General features: G+C 45.8%; 1 non-coding gene across 1 annotated transcript; it reads right to left on the bottom strand.

The window, feature by feature from the left end:
- Window positions 1–9,291: 9,291 nt before the first annotated feature.
- On the bottom strand, window positions 9,292–9,364 carry trnav-cac (transfer RNA valine (anticodon CAC)). Its single transcript has one exon. It is a non-coding gene; the product is annotated as a tRNA-Val (tRNA).
- Between the last annotated feature and the right edge of the window lie 349 nt (window positions 9,365–9,713).

Here is a 9,713-nt window from a genome sequence, read left to right as displayed (position 1 = left end):
TAGACGAAGGAGAGAGCTGAGAGTCCAGGGGAAGCCAGTGATCCAAAGAGGGAGAGAGTAGCGAAAGCCAGACCGTAATCCAAAAAACGTAGTAAAAGGGGAGAAACCAAAGTCGGAACCTGAACAGTACGAAGAGGTAGAAGGCGTAGCGCAACTAAGTAGCTCAAAAGGAAAACCAATACTGAGCGAGGAGGTAGGGAAAGACTAGTGCTTAAGTATAAGATGAGACAAAGGTGTGGTGGTGAAAGCGTACACTGACAGGTAGACTAATGAACTAAGACTACGCTTTCTTCTGCCTCTTTCGTTGCCGGGAGGCAGGGATCGTAACATTACCCCCCTCTCTACGGGAGGCTCCCGAAGCCCTAGCGGGACGATTAGGTGAACAGTGATGGAAATCCCGGATCAGGTTTGAATCCAGTATACCCTTTTCTGGTACCCATGACCGCTTTACAGTGTAGGCAGGGAGTCCATCAATTACTCAAGGCGGTGGGGGTTTTTGTTGCGGTTTAGACAGAGTGGATCTGCGAAAGGGCTTAAGGAGGGAAACATGGAATGTAGGGTGAATCCTGAGGGTAGGAGGCAAGGCCAGCCGATAAGTTACAGGGGTAACCTGGCAGAGGACACGAAAAGGACCGATGAACCTGGGAGCAAGCTTGCCAGAAGGTTGCTTTAGAGGAAGTTTGCAGGTAGTTTGCAGACACATAGTCCACGTCGAAATCTGGGTATGGTTCCACGGTGCCGATCCGCCACGGTCTTCTGCCGAGCTGCAGTGTGAAGAAGGGCGGCTTTAGCCTTCCTCCAGAAGTCCTGCAGGTTTGTGATATACTCCTGAACAGATGGAACTTCTGTGTCCGGCGGGGAGTCCGGGAAGAGAGGAGGCAGATAACCTAAGGCACACTTGAAGGGTGACATGCCAGTCGAAGGAGGATACAAAGAATGATGTTCATATTCTGCCCATGGAAGCAATGACACCCAGTTTTCTTGGGTAGATGAGATATATGCCCTTAAGTAGGTTAGCAGCTCTTGATTCATACGCTCAGTTTGACCGTTGGCCTGAGGGTGGTAAGCTGAAGTAAGCGAAACTGGGGCTCCCAGTGACTTACAAAAGGCCTTCCAAAATTGTGAAATAAACTGGGGGCCCCTATCTGAAACAATATTTTTAGGGATGCCGTGAAGGCGGAAGATATGCAGTACGAACAGGTCTGCTAGTTCCCTAGCCGAAGGCAAGGAAGGTAGGGGAATAAAATGGGCAGATTTAGAGAAACGATCTACTACTGTCATGACTGTCGTGTATCCTTGGCTTGGTGGAAGGTCAGTAATAAAATCAACTGAGAGGTGGGTCCAAGGACGGTTGGGGATAGGTAAGGGTTGAAGAGGGCCTGCCGCCTTCATCCGAGAAGACTTAATTCGGGAACAGATAGAGCAGGCCTGGACATACTCCTTGACATCTTTAACCATGGTTGGCCACCAGAAGTCTCTAGAGATGAAATCCAAGGTACGTCAGAAGACAGAAGACAGAAGATCTTACTGGGGTTGAGACAAATAATTTGTCCGGAGGGCACTGAGGAGGTACAGTTTGTCCAGCCAAGGCGCGTCTAGCTACAACTTCTATGTCCCATCTGACAGCTGCCAGGAATTTACCAGAAGGGATGATGGGTTCAGGAAGCAGTTCAGCCTCAGGGGGGTCGTGGATCCGTGAGAGAGCATCAGCTTTGATGTTCTTAGAGCCTGGAGTGTAGGTGATAAGGAAATTAAATCTGGAGAAAAAGAGGGACCATCTGGCCTGGCGAGGACATAGACGTTTGGCCGATTGTAAATACTCCAAGTTTTTGTGATCTGTGTATATCAAGAATGGATGATGAGCTCCCTCCAGCCAGTGCCTCCATTCCTCCAATGCTAACTTAATAGCCAGAAGCTCACGGTTACCAACATCATAGTTCATCTGTGCAGGGGATAACTTCTTAGAAAAGAAGGCGCAGGGGTGAAGAATTTGTTTTTCTCCATGACGTTGAGAGAGAACAGCGCCCACACCATGGCCAGAAGCGTCCACCTCAACAACAAAAGGCAAAGAAGGATCAGGGTATTTCAGGATGAGGGCAGTAGTGAACAGGTGTTTCATGTGCTGAAATGCCTCTTCTGCTTGAGGGGTCCATTTACCTTGTCTGGGTCCTTTGCGAGTTAAACAGGTTATGGGAGCAACCACCGAGCTGAAGTTTCAAATAAACCTCCTATAGAAGTTGGCAAAATCAAGAAACCGTTGTATGTGTTTAAGGTTCTTGGGTGTGGGCCAATCAGTAATTGCGGAGACTTTACTTGAGTCCATTTCCACCCCTTCTGGAGAGATGATGTAACCTAAAAAGTGAATCCTAGAAGCATTAAAAGTGCACTTCTCCAGTTTGACATAAAGTTTATTCTTTATGAGTCGGGAGAGAACTTCTCTGACATGGAGAACATGATCCTGGAAGGTATTAGAGAAAATTAGAATGTCATCAAGGTATACCAAGACAAACCTTTGTAGCAGATCACAAAAAATATCATTAATAAAGGTTTGAAACACTGCTGGGGCATTTACCAAACAAAAAGGCATGACCAAATATTCATAATGTCCATGGGTTGTCATGAATGCTGTCTTCCACTCGTCCCCTTCCCGAATACGGATTAAATTATAAGCCCCTCGTAGATCCAGTTTGATGAAGATCTTGGCCCCATGCACGGACTCAAGCGCTGCCGGAATTATGGGCAAAGGGTACCGGTTCTTAATAGTGATCTCATTAAGGCCACTATAATCAATACAGGGACGGAGCCCACCATCCTTCTTTTCCACAAAAAAAAACTAGCACAAGGCTTCCTGTAGATCAGAATATTGGGGGGGGGGGTATCGTAGGAACACCAGAGGGGGGCGTTTCCATGAGTGCAACTCTTACAACCTTGCAGACAACAGCAACTACCAATACATTGGGGTCCCCAAGTTAAAATTTCTCTACGGGCCCATGAAATGTTAGGGTCATTCTGTTGGAGCCAGGGAAAGCCTAGTACAAGGGGATGTGATGGGGTCTCGAGGAGATAAAACCAGATATCTTCCACATGTGTGGCGCCAATTTGCAATCTTATTAATTCAGTTTGCCATCTTATAAGTCCTGGAGACACTGGGGAACCATCAATAGATTGTCCATGAAGAGGAGTCGTCACCTGGGTCAGGGGTAATTTCCAAGCTTGAGCTAAGGAGGCGTCGATGAAGTTCCTTGCTGCCCCCGAGTCAATAAAAGCAAGAAGTGGCGTCTGTTTATTACCCCAAAACAGTGTAGACATAATAGAAAATCCTGAGGAAAACTTAGAGGATTGAGTTAACTCACTCACCACAGGATCTTGAGTAGTAGGGAGGCGCCTCAAAGACGAATGTAAAGCAGGGCAGTCAGCTTTAAAGTGTCCTAATTTTCCACAGAACATACAGCGGCCCTATCATCTGCGTCTCTCTCTTTCTTCTGGAGTTAACTGGGTGCGGGCAATTTCCATAGATTATTCCGAGTCTAGAGTGTTGGTAGGTGGTGGCCGAGGAACCTCTAGTATCTGTGTCTGAGATCTTTCTCTATTCCTCTGACAAATTCTAAACTCTAATTCCAACACCTGGGAAATTACTTCCTCCAAAGTTCTGCCCAACTGTTGTATAGTTACCAGGTGATCCTTTATTTCTTTAGTAAAAGTGGAGAAACCAAAGTCGGAACCAGAACAGTACGAAGAGGTAGAAGGCGTAGCGCAACTAAGTAGCTCGAAAGGAAAACCAATACTGAGCGAGGGGGTAGGGAAAGAAATACAAGATGCTTAAGGTGCTTAAATACAAGATGAGACGGAGGTGTGGTGGTGAAAGCGTACAGTGATAGGTAGACTAATGAACTAAGACTACGCCTTCTTCTGCCTCTTTCGTTGCCTGGAGGCAGGGATCGTAACACATGGTTCTAGTGTAATACTGCTACTACAGCTACTACTACTGCTGCCACTGACACAACTGCAACTAATAAAATTTTACAGCTACTCCTACTGCTACTACTAATGTTACTAAAGCTACTAGTAGTACTGTTACTGCTACTAATACTGCTGCCACTGACACAACTGCTAATACCACTACTACCATTACTACTACGACCATGACTTCAGATTCTAATACTAATTCTGATACTAATACTCCTGCTACTATTACTGCTGTCATTACTACTAATAGTGATAAAAACAGAGCACTCACAGCTCTGTAGACATTGGTCTGGACTCTAGAAAGTGATTCCATTTGCAAGCAGCTCTGGACCTCAACACCTGTTGATGGGTCACTTCCATCAGACACAACATTGGAGCCCAAGCCCACCTACAAACACATTCACACACACTGACACTACACATACTGACTAACACCATACACATTTATACACACAATCAGACACATACATGCACAAATACAAACTAGCACACATTCACAGACACACACATACTGTAGACACTACACTCAGAGATACACACCCACACACTGATACGCACACATTTACAGAATCACACATAGACAGTACACATACTCACAGACACAAACTCACACACTGATGGACATCACATACACTCTTACCTACAGTTACACTATAACAAACACTAACAAAAATACCACTAATATTACAACAGTAACATATCACTATGACTAACACTATCATTATTACTAACTATAACACAAAGTTACTACTACACTACTAATACTAATAATAACAGTAATAATTCAGGTGGGTAGCTGCGTCAGCATGTGTAGGCTGCAAAGGAACAAGTAATAGGTTTTATTCCATGCTGAAAAAAAGAAGAAAGAGAGAAAGAGAGAGTGTGACACCTGAAGAAGGCTCCACGGCCGAAACGTTGTGTTCTCTTTCTTCTTTTTTTCAGCATGGAATAAAACCTATTACTTGTTCCATAACAGTAATAATATCACTAAAACTAACATGACTACTAGTGTAAATAGTCTAACAGTATATCCATAATAAGCACTAATATTAACATGAATACTAGCATTAACATTAAAACTACCAGTTGTACTCTCACTAATATTAACATGAATACACTAGTATTAGTATTAGTAGCTGTCCGTGACGTCACACCGCTGTTTGTGACGAAGGCGAGACACCTAGCCGGGCACAGTGACTCGGCGCGTGTCGCCGTGGTTACCATACTTATGATTTGTAAACAAATGGAAAATGCATTTTAACTGTTACTTAAACAAATTTATCAACTTGGAATATAATTATCTAGCTCTAGGATTAAATTCCTAAATAATAATTTGAATAACCATTCTTTAATTTCGGATTGAACATTATTAACACTAAACGCACTATGGTACTGTAATTGATCGATACAGGCGGTATTGACCGTTTTCTAGATATTTTAAACAGGGTCAAGAAATGGAAACGAATCAGTACTCACCAGTCGATGAAGTTAATCGTTTATTCTACGGTTCTTCAGTTGAATTAATAGGTTGTCAATAGATAAGTGATCAATAACTCTCCGCAGTGCGCTCCGCGCACCTCCCACGGTCTCGCTCGCTGATCCCAGCGCTCTGGCTGGTGTCTCTGACGTCACAGTGCTCTTTCTGACATAAACAGATGCAGCCATTCAAAACAAGTGGGCGGTACCGCATTATTTTGTGGTGGGCTTTACGCAGTCCACCGCGAGTTACCGTAAATTATCCTATAATACCGCAAAAAAATAATAGTATCCGGAATTTCCGGAAGCTCAACCTCTCATGTTTGAGCTGTCGCCATCAAAGTCTTTAATGAAGATATTACTAATAGTATTAATAATGAATGACCTTGGACAAGCTGTAAACTCAAAGTATTGCCCTGGTCCACATTCTTTTTTTCATTGACCGTTTTTGTAAAAGTAACACCACAGCATTTTGCAATCACACATTTGTTTCCAATCATGCAAAGTACAGTAATTTTTGAGAATCGATTCACCATGCCTTTCACATGCTCATAAACGAGATTGATTTAGGAACATAACATATTACTGTATACAGTATGTATATGTATATTTAATGTCTTAACTGTGCCCGTTTAAGTATTGAATATTTATATGGAATTTTACCACTGAAGGGAAATCTTAGTACCTGAGCATAAAAAGAATAGGAGCATACTGTAACGCGTGTGAAGGTCATAAACGATATTAATTTTGGAACTTAAACATACAGTATATGGCTGGTCTCGGTACTTTAAAGAAAACATACACACCAGTATTCCATTTCTCCCTAAACATTTTAAGCATCGAAGTCTTTAACTAACGTGATACCGGAGTCAACAAGCATACTTTTAGAATTTGATTAAAAGGGAATATAATATGGAATCGCATATCTAAAGAAATTAAGAACGATATAATTATATTCATGTACCGCAACACAAGAATAGTACACGCTGTACATTGTCTGTTGATAATGTTTGTGTAGTGCTTTTTCAGCACTCTGGCTGTGACCTTGCTGGTGGTGCTGTGGGTTAGGTTCCTGACTTCCCTGTTGCAATGTCTGTGATCAAATCCCACTAAAGCCATGACTATTTCTTTTTAACAAACATTTATTTGAAAAAATGAAACGTTTCCCTTGGTCAGAGATTAAATAAAACCTCACTCGCACCAAACAAATTTATATTTCTAAATATAAATATTTCAAAATATCACAACATGATCGAATTTAAGTCATTTTAATAACAATGAATAGTCACCTAGTGGTAGTGGTAAAATTCCATATAAATATTCAATGCTAAAATGGGCACAGTAAAGACATTTACTGTAAATCTTTCTACGACCGACCAACGGACCACGAGTGCCCCTGTCGGTCAACCAATCACGTACCGCGGTGTTTTGCGTCAATTACCTCCGGCACTTTGAATGGCTGCATCTGTATAACATCTCCAAAAAAAAAACACACCGGGCTTTGAGAGGCGATTCATAACAGCTGGAGAAGGTGTAATATTTGTGTGCGTCAGCAGTGAAACTGCATGTTAATTGATGGAGGGCTGAGCGGGGAATAACGGTTGCTCAGGGTCACAGGGTCACAGGTCATAGTGAATTTAGGAGCTAACTGGATCGGAGTTACAGGATAAATAATAAAGAGTTTGTTCGAGTGTCACATCTTCGTCCTGGGTTCTTAATTTTTACACTATACGTGTAGGAGAAACAAGACAGTGTGTGTGTGTGCCCAGGTAATTCTGGGAGACAGATCGAATCTGGGCTAAAAGAGAGGGGGCTTAGCCCCCTTACATTTGCTAGTTCAAAGTTGTACAACCCATTTGTATCTGCTAGGCCCTGGTGAATTGCTGCGAAATGCTGAAATAACCTCTCGGCTCCTTGGTTGTCATTTCGTCAAACGTGCGTTTGGTACAAGAGTGCATGAAGGCACCAGAAATACATTGGGAACAAATGACCGTTGGCTCAAGACCTCTGTGAAGTAAGGGAGCGTGCAAAAAGAGGTTGTTTCCACATGGTCTCGAACCGGGGACCTTTCGCATGTGAAGCAAACATGATAACCGCTACACTACGGAAACCTGTAGGAACTGCTGCTGGTGTCTCGCTTGCGTTTCGGGCTGAGAAAGGGAAGCATCACTTTGGCCAGGGGGCGCTGGAGAGAGGAACAAAGGGCGCGATGAAACAAAATGCCAAAACCCGGGATCAAACCAGGGACCTTTAGCTCTTCAGTCTAACGCTCTCCCAAATGAGCTATTTCGGCGGTGCGCAGAGCCCACGGCCGACTGCTCCAGCCTTCCTGTGTTGCGGCATGAGCGCACCAAGAGGAGCGGGAGAGTGTTGCAGGAACGTCACTCAGAAGGAAAGCCACCCAGCTGCGCCCTCTGAGCTCTGTCCAGTGCATCTTCCTCGCATGGACTCCTGCCTGCGACGGGCAGGAAACAATTAGCAAGAACAGAACGACACCCCATGGGTGTCTCATGACCGCACCTTAGGTTGTGACACGTGCAGGTGTGAGGGGTTGCCGGGCTACTTTGGAGCAGAGCTTGGGCGGAGGGGAGGGAAAGCAGACAAAGAGGTGACACCTCAAGGTCTGCACGATCACAGCTCTCCGCCGCCCCAGGCTTCCGCTCGATAAGCTACTGGACACACCCGCCCCTCCTCACACAGACCGTGGAAAAGCCCCCGAGTGGGAGGGCTCTCTCTTCCTCCCAGGTGCTTTTGGACACGACGCACAGACAGAGCGCGGGGAGCCGCCGCCTGCAAACACGGCTCCAGGCAGGACTCCACTCCGCAGCAGCCGCAGAGCAGAGGAGATGAGGGCAGCTTAGCTCCTGTGCAGAGACCTGAGCTGTTGTTGCTGTGGATGCTGTCTTTTCTGCACTCGGGGTAGGAGTGAATGTTGAGTTGCCCTTAGAAATGAAGCAGAGCACTTCAACGGCACGGGTGTGTGTGTGTGCGTGCGCCCTGGTGATTCTGGGAGACAGATCAACCTGGGCTAAAAGAGAGGGGGCTTAGCCCTCTTCCATTTGCTAGTTCAAAGTTGTACAACCCATTTGTATCTGCTAGGTGGCGCAGTCGTCGTGCACAAAGAACGCTTTGAAAAGCATCAAAGGCAAGTCATTCCGAGTTGGTCGTTTGTGTTTTCCGTTCAGACGCGATATGCGATATCGCCTCTCCAGAAAGTGCAAATATCATCTTGGAGAGTATAAATCCTATTGCCGAAGGTCAGCCCTGTCTACCAGAGTAGCCCTCCCACAGTGATGATCGTGCACCTTTTCATTGCTCTCACTTTCAGAGCCTCCGCACGGCACACGACTCGACATCAGGAAGCACATTGAAGTGAAAGCAGGAAGCGCTGCGACATGCACTGTGCAGATCCCGCCACACTAAGAGGTGAGTGGGTCTGTTCGATGCACAAAGAACGCTTTGATAAGCGTCAAAGGCAAGTCATTCCGAGTTGGTCGTTTGTGTTTTCCGTTCAGACGCGAAATGCTGAAATGATCTCTCGGCTCCTCGGTTGTCATTTCTGCTCCGTTAAGGAATCACAGCACGCGTCGGCTTCAAGCACGGTGGGTCGGGACACGATGCCGGGGGTCGGAGAGAGCGATGTCTTCCTCGTTAGTATAGGATCTGTCACCTGTCCCCACCTGTCACGCGGGAGACCGGGGTACATCAGGACGCGCATTGAAGTGAAAGCAGGATGCGCTGCGACATGCACTGTGCAGATCCCGCCACACTAAGAGGTGAGTGGGTCTGTTCGATCACAGCGCTAGGCGAATCCCCAATCCCCTTTTGTGCGTGGCGACAAATGAAGTCTGTTTCCGCCCGGTTTCGAACCGGGGACTTTTCGCGTGTGAGGCGAACGTGATAACCACTACACTACGGAAACGGTGGTAAGACGTGCCCAGCGGCCCAGTGCTGAGCTTCGCCAATGCGATTCAGCTGCTTCCAGTGCCTTTATTGGAGTGCGCTGATGGACCGTGCTCTCTCTCCAGAGACCAGCACGCCTGTCATGGACGGAGCAGGAAAGGCGGCGCCACATTTTACAGCCCTCTCCACGCAATCGACGAAATCGGGCTACTGAAGTGGAGAAAATCGCCTCTCCAGAAAGTGCAAATATCATCTTGGAGAGTATGAATCCTATTGCCGAAGGTCAGCCCTGTCTACCAGAGTAGCCCTCCCACAGTGATGATCAGCTCTTCTCACACGCGAGAAGTTTCGGTTGGAAACAAGCGCCC

Source organism: Lepisosteus platostomus, chromosome 5, assembly GCF_059453375.1.
Source record: "Lepisosteus platostomus isolate fLepPlt1 chromosome 5, fLepPlt1.hap1, whole genome shotgun sequence".
NCBI classification, from domain to species: Eukaryota; Metazoa; Chordata; class Actinopteri; order Semionotiformes; family Lepisosteidae; genus Lepisosteus; species Lepisosteus platostomus.
Note: the sequence above shows the minus strand (reverse complement) of the source record. Positions and strands in the feature narration are given on the sequence as shown.